General features: G+C 51.6%; 2 protein-coding genes across 4 annotated transcripts in view; one reads left to right on the top strand and one right to left on the bottom strand.

The window, feature by feature from the left end:
• The window catches only part of LOC144737434 (uncharacterized), a 34,891-nt gene extending 29,190 nt beyond the window's left edge, over positions 1-5,701 (bottom strand). For all 3 annotated transcript variants that reach the window (XM_078620126.1, XM_078620129.1, XM_078620128.1), the window contains exon 1: positions 5,614-5,701. The gene's annotated coding sequence lies outside the window, so the exon portion shown is untranslated. The remainder of the gene's footprint in view (positions 1-5,613) is intronic.
• The window catches only part of LOC144737441 (tripartite motif-containing protein 14-like), a 410,883-nt gene that overhangs the window by 95,606 nt on the left and 296,512 nt on the right, over positions 1-18,765 (top strand). The window lies entirely within an intron of this gene.

Genomic DNA, 18,765 nt, shown 5'->3' with positions numbered 1-18,765 from the left:
GTTTTCTCTGCCTGTGTCCTCTTTAGAATGTTCACACTTAAATTCTAACTTAGCAATCTTTGAAATACGTAATCAACCAGGCTATGCGTTAATTGTGTGTTGACCGACCCTCTGTGTTGTATTACATTACATTTCGATATTTGACTAGGTCATTTAATTTGAGTGTGTCCTTCTCCTGATTTTCAGGCTTGCTTGCCGTGTCATCGTACTTGCAGCACCACGTCTGTTGACCACTCATTGATATGCTAATTTTTTTCTCTAACCCCCCTCCCTCTCTCTGCCTCCGCCCCCCCCCCCTCTGTCTATTTAAGGCCACCACACAGAGACGATCACCCCTCTCTGTTACCTGTGTTGCTCTCGCTATGTATCTTGGTGATATCTGTCTGCTAATATGTCTGTCTATAGTTTTCTGGTTAGATTTTATGTCGCTGTTTCATTATACCTGATGATGATTGCTTGTGTTGCAATCGAAACGTCGTATTCTATTATTTAATTTAATTTATTATTTTATCTTTAGACGTGACTTAACCGAAAGAACCAAATAATAATTCCTGCAGTCACGAAAGTTCTAAAATTAAGATTAAAAATACTATATGGCTCTCAATGAAATATATTTAGAAATATTTGGCTTTTATGGCTCTCCCAGTCAAAAAGGTTCCCGACCCCTGCCCTAACTCCATCGCATTGAGTAGCCATTACCAGATCATCAAAATACATAACATGGTTGATGAGCAGGAAACGACCCCTTAACTATAACCAGGCATCGATTCTTCTCCCATTGTAACTGTACCAAATGCATTTTTGTAGGGCCGTTGCGAGGTTCTCAAAACTATGTAACTATTGAAGATACTATCTTCATATACAGACAGTCCCCAGGTTATGGAAGGGTTAGGTTCCCCGGGAACGATCCGTAACCCGAATTTCCCATGTCGGAAACTGAACACTTTTCCCCCAAAATCTAAATGAAATCCCATAGCCGGAAATAGTTGTGCCGCCCCTACCCAATTTCTCGTCCGTTTTCTCTCAGTAGTGTATCGCGCTCTAGTCCGTTTACTATCGCGACCTGTATCGTATTGCTGTACATATGTTTTGCACGTCCTATGATTCTTTCATTTCATCGAATATCTACCCTAACACTACCCATAATTAAACTAATGGAATATATATTGTATACATTTATTTATGAATGCCATGAGACATTCTAATATTAATTGTTAACAGAAAATAGTCACTTCCGAATGTTCGTTTACCGGGCAATAGGCTAGGCCTAGAATTCTCCGATCGCTGTTGGCTGAGACCATAAGCAAACAAAGTGTAATTGTGTTAAATAAAGTACATAACGTAAATAACTCATTAAATAAACTTAAAACTCGCAAGAGAAACATGGGAAAAACAAGATAGTTCTAAGCACAAAAAACCAAAATTACATAATGCTACAAAAGAAAAATAATTAGGAAATGCTACAAAACAATTACATTTTCCATTAAGGGTGATATTACACTGAAAGTTATGAGACGACGTGGTGGGTACAGTATACGCACGGTAACAATGTAACAGCATGACTGAGACTGCTATACACCACCGACTTGGGGAAGATGCTGCCTGCCTTACGCCGGGCTCCGCGGTATCCATCCACAACCTCACCGCGCTGGACTACTTGTGCTCAAGTAACTAAGGCAAACAATTACGCATGTTGATTATTTTTCTACATTATTTATGGGAGCATTTCCGCAAGGTTGGATTTCCGTAAGTCGGGCCTTCCGCTACCCGGGGACTTACAGTAATGTATGGGGCCAGAGGGAATTCCTGTCACAGGCCAACTTGAACAAGAAACAGCTCCGAATCCTTGTCACGCAGCATTTGCCGGGCCTGCCCAAAATCATAAAAATTCTTAATGAATGTAAACAGAGGGGCAGAGATATCGAAAACAAGGAACAACCAAAACCTGAAGCCTCTTCATGGTACTTAGGCCTTGATTAAATCAAGAAAGCAGAGATCTAGTTTGATAAAAATCGATACATCTGTGCTGTAGAAAACACAAGAGACCCTAGAATATCGTTCTTGAAACGTGCCAAGAAAACCAAAACGGCGATATTCAATACTTAAGCCTTACCTAAACAATGGGGTTAGGTAAACAGCAACCACAAATATGCATCACGATTGAAATAAGTACTGTATTTCATGCCAACTAAACTATAAACAAAACTATTCAAATAAACAAGCAGAAACTCTATATAAAACATTCAAAGACAAAAAATACTGAATACTCAACTTACAATGATGACGATGTGTATGCGTGAGTGGAGAGTGGAAGTGCTTCGGTTAGCGTGCTGCGCTATGAACCAATGTTCGTAGCCCAGCACTACCGCACGAAACAACAGCAGCCATTTGCCACAAAGTGAGCTCTATCTGTACGAGTGCAAACACCGACTGTAGAAGCTACCGGTCAATCTGCCTCCTCTCCCAGTTCCAGAGAAGGGTTTTCCCACACCGTGCAAATGTTACCAATAACAATATTCCGCCATTGGAACCTCATTTGCCAGAAGAAAAAATGATAATTGTTTTTTTACCCTTTAATCTGGCAACAAAACTGACACCTTTTTACAAGGAGTCATATTTGCATAGACCACAATACCTCATACTCTGATGGTGCATTGTCTTTGAGTTGTGCGCCTTTTGGCATCATCTGGTCCAGCACCATGTGTGACTAGGCTCTAAGGAAAGCTGTCTCGGGTGTGGACCAATCAACTTCAAGGACAGTGCATACATTATCAGAGTTATGTTTTTTGTTTGCATTAAGACTGCAGGTATTGTGGTCTATGCAAACATGACTCCTCGTAAAAAGATGTCAGTATTGTTGCCAGATAAAAGGGTAAAAAAACTATTATCAAAAATATTCCAGTTTCACCAATCTGGTAAAATGTAGCAGCCATTCTAGACTTGAAGTTTTTGTGACTGCAAGAATCCATACTCTTGGTTATTTTGGTAAAGTCACGTAGGCAGAGAAAATAAAAATAAAATAAAAAACACGCCGTTTCGGGCGCAACACAAGCGTCCGTCATCAGGCGGGAACAACCACAGCTAAAACAATTGCTTAAGTATGCGAAAGAGATTATTCTGGCAAGGGATTACAGTAGAACCTCTGGTCACGAACGCTTCTGACCACGACCAAATCGGGTTATGACCAAAAAATGCACAAAATTTTTGAATCTGGTCACGAACACAAACTCGGGTGGCGATCAAACAGGGCCGCGGCAGATTTCCCCTTCCGCGCCATTTTTTTTCTAAGCGCCAAATTTCCTGTTGTTTGTTTACAAACAACACAAAGCGTAATAGTTATGTAGATAACCTTTGTTATATAAAATTCCTAGTAAGATATTAATTTTGTGAGTGTAGTCATACCCCTCCCCCCTCATTCCAGCCGTAATTTAGAGAGCGAAAGCGCTGAGTACGTAAATCGCTAACATTAAAACAAGTTAATCTCTTCTCGCATCATTCATACGATTGTAATAAAAGACTCCATTAGGCACTCCTGGTCTCCGTTGGTCTTTTATTCAAGTTCTTTCTCCGCACCCCGCTGGTCTCCTCCGCGGACCAGCGTCGTCTCGCGCGCGCCCCGCACGCGCTTCCTCCTCAGCTCCTCCACTGGTCCTCACACCCCGCTGGTCCTGACAAGGGACCAGCGTCTCCTCTCGTGTGTCGCGCACGCTCCTCCGTTAGCTCCTCCTCGCGCACGCCCCGCACGCGCTCTCCTGTCAGTCGCTCCGATCCTCCCCGCTCCGCACACCGTTGGCCAACAGTGTGCCAAAGCCCCATCAGCCACGTGGCTGATGGCGCGGCGGCCACCCAACGTGGTCCTGCTTCTTCACTCCAACAACTGACCCCGATCTCTTCCGGGCTCCCATCTATATCCTCTCTCCCACGTGACCCTGACTCCTCCCCTTCCGGATCGTCAGATCTGGCCTTCCCATACTGCCCTGCTGGTTCCACCTCCATTCACCTCGCTTCCCATTGGAGCCGAGGTGAACGGCGGCCCCTCCCACACACCCCCCATACCGGGCTCCGCCCCCAATACCCCGGGCCGTGTGATTGGGCCAGAGCCCAGCAACAACCCGATTTACGCTCGCATTACACGATGATGCGGTGAAGTAAACGTTCATACGATATTACGGTGAATGCTTCCAAAACCAATACTGTACCCAAATATTACTGTTAACTTACTTTCAATAGAAACATGAATTGCTCACACGAATATTCTCTCTCTCTCTCAGAATCGACCGACTGATGTAGCAGACGAAACAATCATCTTGTTGAACGATTGTAAACCTTGACGCGGCAATGTTAGTTTTCTCTGTTGTTCAAGGTTTTATAAGTGTTATTCAATGTTTTTCCATTTAGTTTACTATTACACTATGAATTCTATGGCATAATTAACTATTTTTGTGCTTTAAAAAAAAACAATATTTATGAGTCTGGAACGGATTAATCGTATATTTACACTATGAGATCTCTTTTACCAGTGGCAAAATATAGTAGTAGGTTTTTACCCTTTTAAACTGGTACAAAAAAGGTGTCAGTTTTGTACCATTTTAAAAGGGTAAAAACCTACTACTACTGGATTAATCGTATTTACATACAATCCAATGGAAAAATTAGGTTCGAGTCACGACCAAATCGGGTTGCGACCAAAGTTATTGAACGGGTGGTGGGTGAGTGAGTGGGCCAGTGAGGGTGGGTGAGCGGGAGGGCGAGTGAGTAGGTGAGTGTGCTTGTGGGCGAGTGGATGGATGAGTGAGTGAGCGAGTTCTAGAGTGGGTGGGAGTATTGGATTAGTAGATGAGTGGACGAATGAGTAAGTGGGCGTGAGTGAGCTTAATTATTAAATGCTTTGATGTCTGCCGGCTGAGTCGCCCTTGAAAATAAGCTTCTTAGTTCAATGGACTTCACTTGGGAAATAAACTTATTCTGACCCTGAAAAAAACCTCTGGGCTGGTATCGTCCAAATATTGCAATGCTGAATAAATTCCTCCAGATTACTCAATCGGGAATACGCGAATAAGCACCGCCCCTCCCCCCGATTGCCAAACCAACTCGGCAGGACGCTCCTGAACTGAAGTAAAGAGACTCAGTGTGATAAAGCACTCGAGTGTGCACCACGCTGACGAGATTTTCACTACATCGCCCGTCGTGGGTTGGATCCCGACGCTGACGCGTGTTCATTTTGAGTTTGCGTGTCTCTCTTTCTGCGTGGTCGCATTTAGAGCATTTGGCTGCTGTAAATTTCCACACGATGACAAGCCACTTCGTTGTGGGCAGGTCGCTTCTGAAAGAGATATATAGCTCAAAATAGTAGAAATATTAAAACAGAACATGGGTTTAAAGTAGACAGCCAGGTGAGGACAAATAAAAATAAACAAAAATCAAAGCAAATACAATCAGGCGATGGCAGGAGGCAAGGCCAGCATGGCTAGGCCACACTTTGTAACGTTCCAACCTGGACATCGATTCCATACTCGCTGCTACACTCAGTGATATCCCGAGGAGAACAATAGAAGAAGCGAGGCTACACCTAAATAAACAAAAACCACCACCACCACGACGTGAACTTTTCACCTCGGATCTCAGTTGAGTGGCGATCAGCTTTCCGGGATTTCGTGACGTCACGCAGAAACGCGAGACGGGGGAGATGACATGACGTCACTAACTAGTTTACCCCCTCCCATTTAAACCTTATGTTAATGAGTCAGGCGCTGACATTGAGTGAATGCGCGTGGCTTTGCCCAAATTATGATTTTACCCATGACATGACGTCACTAGTGGGGTACACACCCCTGGCGTCTCGCAACAATGACGTCACGTGGAGTGGTAAAGTGAGAGCGAGCACGGTGAGGAGTGGTATTAGAGTTTAAGTTGATTTAGATTCTTTTTACATGTGTTGAGGAATGGAATGCTGACGTCAGGTCACACTCGCCTCGGGGGGAATGCCGTCAAGGTAAAGTGACGTCATGCCCCCCCGGGTTATTTGAGGGAAGACCCGTGACGTAGACGGGGTCTTCGCCGGGAGTCAGAGGAGTGAGCGTTAGGAGAGTAGGGGGCTCCGGGATAGAGGGTTGAGAGCCAGGCTAAAGGGCTACTTTACCCGGCTGGCCGAGTTGGCTGAACCCTCGGTCAGTGCTGTGGGAAGAGCCTGATAGCCTGGTAGGGTATAGGGAACTCCCAGTACCCTTCCCCTGGGGAGATTAGTTAAGAACTATTGTGTTAGCCCCTTCCCCCGAGTTAGGCGTAAGCCCTGAATAAACAGTTTGGCGTCAGCCCCTACGCGACCGGCTTCAGCGTCCTTTCTACCACACAACACATTTCTTCCTCTGTTGCACAGGGATCCCTTTGGTGGGTAAGCTCAGCTACAACAAGAACGTGAACATTATTGCGTGTGTGTACACTGTGTGACACCACTATCATCATAAGCATCAACATCATCGACATCATCATCAATCCCGTCATCATCACCACCATCATCAGTATCAGCACCAACAACAACCGCAATTCGTCACTATGTGGCGCTTGTTTCAGGCTAAGGCCACGTGAAATATCAAACTCCCGCGTGCAAGAGGTCACGGGACAGACAAAGGTGTCATTGGTTGACTGAGATGAGTGGCCGATGCACCACCTGTGCCCCCTACTGTGCCAACTGTCTGTGCTTTAGCCACTCGGTGCTCCGCTCGTTGTGAGCGTCGCTCCTCTGCCCTCCGTTGTTGATGGAGGGCGACTGCCTCCAACTGCCAAGTAGTATTCTTCACGAGCCTCCTCCAGAGGTCGATCTTGACACTGTTGTTACCAGTCATCTGTAAGTCCACTCAGCTCCACATCCTCTATGAGCAGTGTTGAATCTATGACTGACATGGAGCCACGCACACAAAGCGACTAACACAGACGCCCATGGACTGACACACACAGACATATCGACTCACACACACAAACACATGGACTTACACACACACACATATGGACTCACACACGCATAGACATGCACTTTAGATACACACACATGGAGTTACACACACATATCGATGTACACACATACAGCGACTCACACACATACATCGACTCACACACAGACATACGTGGACTGACACACACATTGCCCTACACACACATAGACATATGGACTGTGACACACAGACATCTACTTTAGATACACACACATGGATTAACACACACACATCGACTGACACACAGACACACAAACGCACATTGACTTGCACGCACATCGACTCATACACACGGATTCACTTAGACACATACACAGCGACTGATATGTGCACAAATGGACTGACACACACATACACAAACACTTGTACGTACGCACACATGGGGCGTTTTCCGTTTGAAAAAGACAGACACACACATGGACTTACACACAGACATGGAGCCACACACATAGAAACCCATCGACTCACATGCACACAAACATTATCATTGTAATATTTGTAAACTTATTTGTTTAATAATAGTAAACAATAAACCTTCAGTTCTTAGCGAAAGATGCAATAAAATTGTACTTGACATTGGCGTGGTGACGCGTCGTCCCGTGCAGAGCCCGCGGCCTCGCCTAGATTGGCAAGCCGGAGGAGGTGAGACATTGCCAGGCTGCGGGCTGGGCCGCTACTCCCGCCCCCCCCCCACCATCCCCCCACCCTCGCCAGAATAATACTATGTATGCGCTTTAATAATATTAAATTCATATCTAAGGACTTTATAGTAGTGACTGCACGCATTGGGGTGGGGTGGGGAAGAGGACATCACACTGTGAAGAGAAATGGGCAGCGTGATTTGTATATTTATTCCATGTTAAACACGTAAAATAAAATGTCCCCGTGAGCTGGAGCGAACGCGCTTCACTTGGCAGGGTCCGCCCCCCCCCTCCCACGCAATTGTGAGTTGGTACGGTCGATGTCGCGCAATAAGTAAATAATTAAAGTAAATAATTAATTAAAGAATGGCACTAATTCGTTAATTAAACGACTTTTAAATTTACGGACGTGAAAACGGAATAGCCTATTCCCACCATGGGGCTTAGGGCGTGCCGGCTGCCAAATTATTTCGGTCTTAAACCCCACCATCCGAGAGCCAAATCCCACGCAAGCGCGCGGAGACTTTTATATATAAGAATAATAATAATACAACATAATTAGCATTGTGGAGAATATATCTCCTTTATGTAACATTACAGTGTTTCCCTTGTGTGTACTATATTCGTGATTTCGAAAACAATTAGTTGGGGGATGTGGTTCCTAAGCTACAAATAAGTAAACTTTTTTTTTTAGAAACACGCTTTAATGAAATGTACCGTACTAGCAATGGAAGAACTACACGACTCCAGGAAGTGGCCCCGAAGCTTGCCACAATGTAAGGAACCGTGGTCAATTACAGCCAACGTCAGTTTACCGTGCACAATTAGACCCAAGCCGAAACATAACATATAAAAAAAGATCGTTAAAAAATACCTATTTTTATGATAGAATATAGTATTGTCATCAGTATGACCTAAGTATACCAAGTTTGCAGTCGATACTCATTGGGAAGTGCGTTAAAACTGAGTTACAAGATTTGAGGATACAATGACAACTGAGTGAGTTAAATAAAAATACCTTTGACCCTGTATCACAAGAACAACAGCAGTCACGTAAATGTTCCGCACAGGTTACGGTCAAAACAAACGCTCGTCTAGTTAGGAGATTAAATTTGTCACCATTTTATAACAAATGGTACTTACAGCTAAATTTTTGCCATCACGTACTTTACCATCCGGAATGCTCTATTAACCGGCATCTGTCAAATGACAATATAAACACGTTCCTTCGGAGTGGGCAGGTAGGAACTTGGTTGGACAGTGCATTCGTGCGATCCGTGTTGGATACCGTAGTCATGTTAGAAGTTGTAGCTGTTACTATTGCATCAGATGATGATTGTTGATTTATTGGTGTAGGTCTTTAAGTTCATGTAGCTGTTGCAGCAGGTCGCGCCTGTGCTGTGACGCCGCCTCCTGCGTGTACCACGCGCGCCAATCCACCTGACCTGGTCCTTGAACGGCCATGATGTTGTCGTAATGGCACACCAGGTGCATGATGTTGAGCAGGGCGTAGATGCCGCAGTCGTAGCCATACGGTTGCTGCGGCACAAGCACCGTGGTGATTGCCACGGTGGTGATCGCCACCGGCGTGCTCACCGATTCGGCGCGCACGACCCGGTCCACCACCGTGCTGGCGAAGGCCGCGATGTTTTTGGCGTTGCGCGACTGCCCGCACGCAGCCATTGAGTCTAACAGCATGGCAGTCGACCTTGGTGGGCACGTGGCGTTGACGATGACCAAGATCTGCCAGTGCGACTGGTCGTGAATCGGTATGATCCACACCGGCCTGGAAGACACGCCATCGAAGACGCAATTCAAGTCGTCGAGATGGCCCGCCAAGAACTTTGTGTACAGGAACGTGTTGAACAGATGGACGTATGCCGCTCGCGGCAGGCAGTAGAACTGCCAGAACAGGTTGATGATGGTGTCGTTCAACCACTGGCCAGGTTGTAAGCAGCGGAAGTAGTTCGGGAACAGCCTTCCGTACCCCGGAACGAAGACAACGTGTTCGAGACAGGGGGCGGACAACGTGGAGTGACGCCGGGCGGAGGCGGGCTTGGTCGCCGCTTCACCGCCACAGCAGACTCTTGCGGCGTCAGAGCTGGCTCCTCTGGCCGCGACCGTTTTCCGCGCAGGATGAGCGGATCGGGCGGAGGCGGGCTTGGTTTGGACCTCCGCCGCTTCACCGCCACAGCAGACTCTTGCGGCTTTGGCTCCTCCGGCCGCGACCGTTTCCCACGCGGGACAAGTGGCTTGCGAGCCTGTGGTCCCCACGTGGTTGCCACATGCCGTTTTTGGCAATGTCCATTCGCCATTTCGTCGAATGTATATTTGGCCGCAACGTCTTGAGGTGCGCCTTCCGGAACGAGAGCGCCAAAGGAAAACAACGAAATCGACACGCCTGCCATACGCGGCTGAACATCACGTACAGCAACTCGAATGACAGATTCGGGCTGGCGCGACTTGGATCCAGCAGGGCGATGATGTACGCAAACGTCGCGCCCTGGCATTTCCATGTGGTAATTGCGAATGACAGGTCGACCGCGTGCATGTCGTAGGCGACCATGACCTTGCCGTTCCGGATCGTCTTCGGCTTGCGTTTGATCAGTCCGATAGGGATGTGGACCGCGCCTACACCACCGTCAGCATCGCGCGGGGCGACGTTGAGATGACGCGGCCATGCGGCCACATCGACCCCATGCACGGAGACGATGATGTGGTCAGGCGGCATCGGCACGTCAATGACACGGTGGACGCCATCGTCGCCGCTGTCGCTTTGAGCACGTATGGCGGCGATGGTGGCGCGGCGTTCGTCCGCATTGTCCCACGCGACGGATACCAGCGTGCAGGGCGTGCCATTCGCGACATTGTAGACGACGTTGCCATTGCCATTGTCGAGGATCTGGGCAGGGCAGCCAGCGACGAAGTACCCGAACAGCTCGGGATTGTCTTTCTCCTGGTAGAGCAGTGACTGCAGCGAGACAGGAATGTCGCGCTTCAGGCGCCGACGCCACCGCAGAACGTGTCGACCCGTGGCGACGGCGACGTGTACAGCACGTGCATCATTGATGACGGCCCGATCGCGATTGCTTGTCATCAGGCACATGGATTCCGTGAGCCAGGCCGGATCTGCGGCGATCTCGGTCTTGGTAATCGGTGCCATCAGGCCATCGATTATGTCGTCGGTGATGGGGCGGAAGGCGCAGTCGGCATCCGTCCAGCTGGTCCCCATCGGGTAATGCCGCAGTAGCGCCCGCATCCCCTGGAGGCGCCGGCAATGATCCGGACAGCCAGCGGCCCGGAGCTGCTCAGTCATCTCGAATACATGGAATCGCTCGAATAGGGAGCGCGCCATCAGGTCTTCCGACGACATGGCGTCGTACATGACGCGATATAAATCGCGCCCGCATGTAACCGGCAGCTGTATGAAGTCGCCCACCAGGAGGATGGAGATGCCCCCGAAAACCACCGTGGATTGTACATTGAGCGCAGATGCTGGTCCAACAGCACGAGGAAGGCAGCCGGCAGCATGCTGACCTCGTTGATGACGACGAGGCGCAAACTGTCGCCGCCGATGACGTTGAAAATCAAGTCCACCAGCTGGCCGGCGTTCAGGTCCTTGACGAACGACTTCCACATGGTGGCAAAAGTCTGCCCCTGGGGCAGAGGGCAGGCGTCGCGGGTCCGTTAGGCCCACGCAGGCTCTCATCGTTGAAGACAAAGGCGTCAGGATGGTTTGCGCACAGGTGGAAGTACAGCAGCGCCAGACGCAGATCCTTCGCAAAATTTTGCGACTTCGCCAGGAACCTGACAGTCTCCTCACTAGGGTCCTGCTCAGCCAGAGCGATCTCGGCCAGAGACGCCAGCATGGTGTCCTCAGTATCGACGCTGACGCGTCGCTTCTCAGCCTTCGCGACGCGTGCGCGCTCCAGTCGGACAGCACGCTCTTCGGGCGTCTGGGGCGCGGCACGTCGGGCAGCCAACGAGACGCGCGCGCATCAGTCGGGCAGCACGCTCTTCGGGCGTCTCGTCCTTTATTGTGCGCCCGCCGCTGTACTGTGGCCAGACGTCGCCGATGGATGCGAACATCCCCACTATCTCCACACCGCCGATGGTTGCACTGAACGTCGGCGATCGCGCCAGAAAACTTTTGCAGTCAGGCAAACTGCAATATGCCAAGACAGTCACAGTCACTGAACTGCACAGAGTGCATGACAGACAAATATGCACGACAGACAGCCAAATAATCCCTGGTGGGCAGTGTGGAACCTGTTGTTCCTCCCTGTATAATATTCAAATACTGTCAATTATACCTGTGTAATAAAAGACTTGACCACGATCTCTGGCTCAGTGTCCTTTATTTGGTCCGTACTGTATTACCCACACGGCTGTCTCCTCTTTGCTCAGTCCCCACAGTGCTGACTCCGATGTCTCTCTCTTCTCCACCAGCAGCCCCTCTGTTGGCCTCTGTCGCTCCTGTAGCCCCCACAGCAGCTCCGCTGCTGTTACTCACTCTCAGCCCCCCTGGCTGTACCCGCTGCTGCTCTTCTCCCTCTTGCTTACTCCGCAGCGCTGACAGCCTCGTGCTGTCTCTCTCTCTCTCTCTTCGTCGCTCCTGCGACTCTCTGCAGCCACACCGCTGCCTCCGACACACAGCCTTCCTGCTCCTGCGACTCTCTGCAGCCACACCGCTGCCTCTAACACACAGCCTTCCTGCTCCTGCGACTCTCTGCAGCCACACCGCTGCCTCTAACACACAGCCTTCCTGGCTGTACTCTCCACAGCTTCTCACCACCCTTTAGCTCCCTGCTATTCTCCGGGGTTGGCTCCCGCTGGCCAACGGTGCCCCCTCCTCACGTTCGCCCGCGCGGCCCCACTCTTTTCCATTCACACCCCGACTGACTTCTCTTTCCGGTTTACCCACTTAAGGACCCCAACCTTTCACCCACGTCACCTGGCTCCGCCTCCCCGTGACGTCACATCCGGAAGGTCGCTCACGCCCGCATTACACCACCCTCCCCCGTAGAAAAAACCCAGCCGACCTCGGCTGAACAATACCAAAGCGTAATGCGGTGAACCGACCTTCCGCGCTAAAGGACACCAAGCATGCAATATAACAACAGAACAATAACAACAAGTAACATCACGGACGTACAGAAAGCATGCAATAAATACAAGGGTAAGAACAAGAACAACAACACAACATACAATCAACGAAACGTAAGTGATTTAGAGCGTGTGCGGGTCGCCGGCCCGTCCTGGATGGTCGGCGGCCCGCTCGCAGAACGGGAACGCGATGGAACTCGATGAATGACAGGGGGTAATTCTCCTGTTGCGGTTGGAAGTCCACCAACGTCCCGTGTTCCCGAAGAATCAGTCTTGGCCGTGTCCTTTGAATGTGCCTGCGGCGGGGTCGGAAGGGCTGCAGGGCTCGAAGGTCCCGCAGACCTGGCAGGCGCCCTCCGAGCAGGGCCCCTCGTCCCCCTCGGTGTCACGGCCGACCTGTCTGGCAGAGGTACGACAGGCGCTCGAGCAAGATCAGTGGACGCAGGCAGGGGAGAGTCGGCAGCAACAGACCCCGGCAAGGCAACATTGGGAGATGACGCATCACGTAGGGGAGCAACATATGGTTTCAACCGCGACGTATGAACAAACCAACGGCGAGAACCAATCTGAACGCGCGCCGACTGTGGATTGGGAACCTCAATGAGGCGCACAGGACCATGCCAAGGTTTGTGCAATTTAGGAGAGGTCCCCGGCCGCACCTGCGGGCAATGGAGCCAGGCCAGGTCACCAACCTTCCAGGGGCACTCCCCCTCGGACCGCCGAGCATACCGCTCGTTCCGGGCCTGGGCTTTGGCCGTAGCCACGCGGGCATTTTCCCGCGCCTCCGTGACCCGGCGAACCGTGTCCTGAATGTATTCAGGGAGTGGTTTACGAGGTCCCTTCACCCCAGTACCCAATTGCACATCCACCGGAGGCACGTTTTCCCGACCATACATAAGGTAAAACGGCGAATACCCTGTAGCCGCATGAGGCGTCATCCTGTACGCCGAAAGCACTCCGGGGATGTGCAGATCCCAATCTGATTGCTGTTCACTCACAGTATGGCAAAGCATGGCAGACAATGTCCTGTTCAGCCGCTCAACCATACCATCCGTCTGCGGATGGTATGGGGATGTCCGTATTTTCTTAGTCCCAAGGCCCGCGCACACTTCCGCCAATAATTTAGAAGAGAAATTTCGGCCCTGGTCCGTGAGGAGTCTCTCAGGCGCCCCCTTGTCCATAATATACCCAAACAAAAAGGCGTCGGTGATGGCTGCGGCCGACTGATCGGGCAACGGCCAGGCCATCGGCCAACGGGAGAGATACTCAACCCCTACCAGCAAATATTTATTTCCCCTCGCCGATGGTGGGAAGGGTCCTAATATGTCCAGTGCCACCAATTCATTGACTCGAGACACCTGAATCGACTGGAGAGGCGGCACGTAAGGATGTTTAGGCGGCTTACGTCGGGCGCACTCAGGGCACGCGCGCACGTGCCCTACGACATCTGTCGCCATGCCGTGCCAAAAATAATGACGTTGCAACGTCAACAAAGTCTTCTGCACCCCTAAATGTAAGAGTGTCTCACAATGGAGAGTCCTAATCAACTCGAATCGCAAGGACGTCGGTACCACCACACGCCAGCTTTCCTGGACCCCTTCTCGCCACATAAGCAGACCATCTCGGAGAGCGGTTCGCGGCCCCACAGCCGAACTCGGACTCCCATTGTCCCTCGTAGACCGCTTCCGCAAGGACAACAACGACTCATCCATCATCTGTTCCCGAATCCAGACAGACCGCGGCAGATTCAAAACCCCGTCAGTCGGTCCCGGTTCCATCGGAGTATCCGACTTCTCGACGGCCAACGTAAGCGGCTGAGGGGGGTTCAGAATCGGCGAACACCTATGCGTCCCCGACTCACATTTGCAAGGGGCTCGCCGCGGTAATCTGGAAAGTGCGTCAGCGTTCGCATGGCGCACCCCCTTCCGATGTTGAATTTGGAAGGAAAATTCCTGTAGCGTGTCCAACCAACGTGCCCACTGTCCGGATGGCTGGTCCATTTTAAGTGCATATTGCAAGGCCGCATGATCCGTTCGCACAACAAAGGAACGACCGTAAAGGTACGGTCGAAATTGCCGTAGGAAAAAAACAACCGCCAAAAGTTCTCTACGAGTGACACAGTAGCGAGTTTCCGCAGGAGACAAGACTCGGCTACCATACGCCACGACGCGCTCTACACCCCCTTTAGACTGTGATAACACCGCCCCAATAGCTGTGTCACTCGCGTCCGTATCAAGAATGAATGGGCGATCAAAATCGGGATAATCCAATGTTGGGGCCGTTGCCAATAGATCACGCAGACTCCGAAAGGCCGCCTCTTCCGGCTGTCCCCAAACAAACTTCCGTCCTTTACCCGTAAGGAGATGCAAGGGCCTCGCAATCGTCGCAAACCCCGGCACAAATCTTCGGTAATGAGGCAAATCCCAAAAACCGCCGAACATCCCCCACGGTGGCCGGAGTCGGCCAATCCCGGACACACGCCGTCTTTTCCGGATCCGTGGACACCCCCTCAGCACTCACAATGTGCCCCAGATAACGGACGGACCGTTGCAGTAGGTGGCATTTCTTTGGTTTAAATTTTAAATTCGCAGAGCGCATCCTCGTGAACACTGTCTCCAGCCGTGTTAAATGTTCGTCAAATGTGCGGCTGAAGACAATGATATCGTCCAAATATATAAGACACGTCTCCCACTGCAACCCCGTCAAAACGAGCTCCATCAATCTTTGAAATGTGGCAGGGGCCGCATTCAATCCCATCGGGAGGCAGTTAAATTGAAATAACCCCTGCGGCGTACGGAAAGCGGTTTTCTCCCGTGAGGACTCGTCAAGGGGAAGCTGCCAAAATCCCGAAGAGAGGTCCAGTGTGGAAAAGAACTTAGCCCCCGACAATGCGTCAAGGGAGTCGTCCATACGCGGCAGGGGGTACGCATCTGCCACCGATATCTTATTCAATTTCCGGAAATCAACACAAAATCGCAAGTTGCCATCCTTTTTCTTAACCAAGACCACAGGAGCGCCCCATGGGCTGTTAGATGGCGATATGATGTCCGCAGCCAACATGCCTTCTACTGCCCCCCGAATGTGTTCTCGCTCCGCAGGACTCATCCGATGCGAATTTAATCGAATAGGGGCAGCGTCGCCCGTCTCAATGTGATGGGAAAGCAACGATGTGCGGCCCAGATCCAAATCATCGGAGCTGAACACATCCGAATACGTCAACAACAATTTACGCAGCGCATCACGTTGCTCCACGGACAGGGAAGAATTTTCGTCACATAAGTTAGCAATCCAACGATTATCGGAACCCCTCGGCTCGGAAACACCAGCGACCACTCCCCGGCTATGCGGACAATTGTGCGTCGCAAACGCCGTAGTGGCATGTGCCACAACCGTACCGGCCGGAACACGGATGTTTTCCACCCCCGCGTTAAGCACCTGTAAAAACGGTAATTGATCCGGCCGGACAATGGTCTGTGCCCCAACTAACGCCAATCCTGTTGTTATCGTGGCGGATGGCGACAACAAGACCCCTACTGCTCCCAGACGATTAGGCAGGGGCTTCCGATACCGCAAGGGTATAAACATCTGTGAACCAGGTGGGATGTCCACAGATGCTACGGACAGCGCCTGCACCTGTACGGCCGAAGCAGGTCGCCCCCAGGGCGACGGCAGAAACGATATTTGACGGCCACCCGGCAATTCAATACAATTCTCATTGATTTTGATCAAAATGGGCATTTTAGCCAAAAAATCGGTGCCTAATAAGCAAGGAACCGCCAAAGATCTTGATATTAACACAACACCCGAAGCCGACACATCCCCAATAGAAATCTTAGCATCCACCTGGCCCACGATACCCATGCTACCCCCGTTCGCAGCGACGCACGACCCATAAACTGGGCGCACAGCCCCCGGCGGGATGCCCAACAGATGGAAAATGACATCCGATATAATAGTCGCAGACGCTCCGGAGTCGACCAAAATGCGCACGTCCACCCCTTGTATAGACCCCGGTACAGTGGACGAACCCGTAGCGGCCGCGACAACTCTCCGTGCCAATTTGCGCCACTGCGTCACCGAGCGACAAGGCCCCGTCGATGGCCTATCATGAATAACAATAGGGTCGCGCAACGAAGGTGATGGGTGAGGTGCAAAGCCTTGCCGGGTGTCTGGTGTGTGCCGACATGCCTGTTTCGGAGGGTCTTTGGGCGGCTTGTCCGGTACTGAAACCTCCCACTGCGGCGGACCCGGGAAGCGGGCCCAGCAATCCTTGGCGTAATGGCCCCTACGGCCGCAGCGGAAGCAATCGGCATCGTTGCGCCGAAGCGCAGGCCTTGCATCCCGACGGCCCCGTTCCGATGGCGTAGCGCGCGGCCCCGGGCCTCCGCGTCCCGACCATGGAGAGGAGGCGGCCGTCAGCTCCCGAGGACCCCGCTCATCCGGCACATAGACCGCCTTTGTGGGGTCCCACCCCATCGCGCCTCCTTCCTTGACGGGCCCACCCGTCCATGCCGCCACTTGCTTCCAGCGACGGAGATTAAACTGCACATCCAGACACTTTGCTGCCGCCCGGGAAGTGAGCTTCTCATGCCCACACACAGGCATGGGGATCCCCAGATCCCGAGACAGCTCCAGCATTTTGCCTAATATGAGAGGCTCGAGCAGGTCCTGTGGCGTCTCGGGCGATTCCTCGGGTGCTCGTTGTCGTTGAGCGAATCGCCGATGCGCATCGTCAGGTGGCTCATAAGCGTCGGCCATTTCTTCAAAAACTCCGCATAAAGTCTTCTTCTTATCGGCCGTTATGGAACGGAAAAATCGAACCGATTCGTCGTCCAGTAGAGTCGGCAACACTTCCAAGGCCTCAGCATCGGTCCATCTTGCTGAACGTACCGCCGCCAAGAATCGGCAGGCGAAAGCGCTCCAATCGCCCCCGATGGAGAATTCCTTAACTGTGGTGAGGTGGCGACTCCGACTCCTCTTCACGTTCTCTTCAATTGTTGGTTGTTCTGGAGGCAAATTCAAAAAGGCGTCGGCCCGCGGCGTGTCCAAGATGGCGGTTTGGCGCCGCGGGACGCGCAAGATGGCGGCTTCTTGCCGCGTGGCTAATGGCGGCGGCAGGGCAGGCAACGTGGCGGCCCGTGGAGCACCTTCAGCTTCCTCCGTCGTCCTCGGCGTGACGAGTTGACATAGCTGCGCCAGGACGTCCTTGAGTGCCTCCAGTTGCACCGCCATCTGTTGCCATCTCTGATCAGCGTCCGATGATGTTGACGGCCCCGCCATCGCGCCGACATCTTCCACACCCGTCCCCATGCTCGCTTCAGCAGAGCTCTCCTCCACCACCCCAGCAGGATCCATGGTTGGAGGGAATTCGTCGTCGTCGGACGATGAAGCTGATGCTGGCGGCGGAGTAATCTTCTTCCTCACTTGCTTCGACATGCCGTTTCACTTCTGGCACCAGTGTAATAAAAGACTTGACCACGATCTCTGGCTCAGTGTCCTTTATTTGGTCCGTACTGTATTACCCACACGGCTGTCTCCTCTTTGCTCAGTCCCCACAGTGCTGACTCCGATGTCTCTCTCTTCTCCACCAGCAGCCCCTCTGTTGGCCTCTGTCGCTCCTGTAGCCCCCACAGCAGCTCCGCTGCTGTTACTCACTCTCAGCCCCCCTGGCTGTACCCGCTGCTGCTCTTCTCCCTCTTGCTTACTCCGCAGCGCTGACAGCCTCGTGCTGTCTCTCTCTCTCTCTCTTCGTCGCTCCTGCGACTCTCTGCAGCCACACCGCTGCCTCCGACACACAGCCTTCCTGCTCCTGCGACTCTCTGCAGCCACACCGCTGCCTCTAACACACAGCCTTCCTGCTCCTGCGACTCTCTGCAGCCACACCGCTGCCTCTAACACACAGCCTTCCTGGCTGTACTCTCCGCAGCTTCTCACCACCCTTTAGCTCCCTGCTATTCTCCGGGGTTGGCTCCCGCTGGCCAACGGTGCCCCCTCCTCACGTTCGCCCGCGCGGCCCCACTCTTTTCCAT

This window comes from Lampetra planeri, chromosome 69, assembly GCF_965212315.1.
Source record: "Lampetra planeri chromosome 69, kcLamPlan1.2.h2, whole genome shotgun sequence".
NCBI lineage: Eukaryota > Metazoa > Chordata > Hyperoartia > Petromyzontiformes > Petromyzontidae > Lampetra > Lampetra planeri.
Note: the sequence above shows the minus strand (reverse complement) of the source record. Positions and strands in the feature narration are given on the sequence as shown.